Source organism: Egretta garzetta, unplaced genomic scaffold (genome assembly GCF_000687185.1).
Source record: "Egretta garzetta isolate BGI_Z169 unplaced genomic scaffold, ASM68718v1 scaffold576, whole genome shotgun sequence".
In the NCBI taxonomy this organism is placed as follows: Eukaryota; Metazoa; Chordata; class Aves; order Pelecaniformes; family Ardeidae; genus Egretta; species Egretta garzetta.
Window position 1 is genome coordinate 85,448 of NW_009260074.1, and position 1,448 is coordinate 86,895.

Consider the following 1,448-nt stretch of genomic DNA (forward strand, 5'->3'; position numbering starts at 1 on the left):
CCTTGGCCTTGTTGACCCTCATGAGGTTCCTACAGGCCCACCTCTCTAGCCTGTCCAGGTCTCTCTGGATGACATCCCTTCCTTCTGGTGTGTCAACCGCACCACTCAGCTTGGTGTCATCCACAAACTTGCTGAGGCTGCACTCGATCTCGCTGTCTAAGTCATTGATGAAAACATTAAACAGCTCCCAGTACGGACCCCTGAGGGACACCACTCGTCACCAGTCTCCATCCGGACATCGAGCCATTGACCACTACCCTCTGGATGCGACCATCCAGCCAGTTCCTTATCCACCCAACAGTCCACCCATCAAATCCATAGCTCTCCAATTTAGAGTTTGATCCAGCCTTAACGAAGCGGAAGGTTCAGATAACCCGGTCTCTACTCAGGCGCGCCGGCAAACGCCTATCGGGAAATTCGGCAAATCCAGGAACGTGCTCGCTGCGGCTTGAAGAAGATTTACCCAACCCAAAGCACTCGAGAAGGCAACGAGCACGGCTCATTCCCGGCTGGAATTAATTCCTGCAGCCCGGTGACACCCCCAAAAAAGACATTACTGCCCCAAAACACTGGAAATAAGCCGCAGCCCGGAAATCCCGCACGGGAATAAAATTCAGGATCGTTACCTGAAATCAGAGTTGACCCTTCGAGGCGTTGGGTTCTTTTTCACCAGCTGAATCCTCTGACCTTCATTTTCGAAGCTACTATTGAAAGAAAGATCTGGAAGGGAAAAGAAAAGCGCGTTAATTCAGAACGACAGCCAAAAAAAAAAACCCCAAAACATCACCAACTTTTATCCTTCGCTTTTTTTGGGCTCCGGATTTCTGGTTTTATTTGTAGGTCACGATACGTCCGCAGCAGAAAAGCAGGAACCCTGGATGGTGAAGAAAAAAAAAACGCGACGCAGGTGGGGATGGTGAAGGGATCCAAGACAACGGTTCGGGCCATCATCCAAAGCGTGCGTGCTTTGGTAATTAAATATTCTGAGAAAAATTATTTCATTTGGGCTAACCAACCCCAAACACCTCTTTCCGAGAGCTCCGATAAGCGCAGGTCCATTCCCCAAACAAGGAAAAAAAATAAACAAATAACCTGCAGATTCCTCAAAAAGGTCTTTCCAGCCCAGAAAATCCTTTAAGCCAGTTCCAAGACCTGGGTTTAACCCGATGCCTGGGACCGCTGCCCAGCTTTAGGCCATCTCAAAGCCCGGCTTAGCAGCTTACGAGAGATCTCGAACCCATCCGCAGCCGCGGCGCTGGGTCATGCTCTGTCATTTCACAGAAATTACTTTAAAAAAAAACAAAACCAAAACAAACCATCAAACATGAGATTGAAGATCCTATCGCAGAGGGGATCTCTAGAAGACGACCGTAAACCACAACCAACGCCTTTTGAACATCGTTGGCGCTCGTGAAATACCCACCCCGCCTCCAGAGCCAGCGCAGCGG

General features: G+C 49.4%; 1 protein-coding gene across 1 annotated transcript in view; it reads right to left on the reverse strand.

Moving 5' to 3' along the window:
• Window positions 1–720, reverse strand: part of LOC104128501 (bromodomain-containing protein 4) — a 45,224-nt gene extending 44,504 nt beyond the window's left edge. Inside the window, exon 1 of the mRNA XM_035896783.1 lies at window positions 627–720. The gene's annotated coding sequence lies outside the window, so the exon portion shown is untranslated. The remainder of the gene's footprint in view (window positions 1–626) is intronic.
• Window positions 721–1,448: the final 728 nt, after the last annotated feature.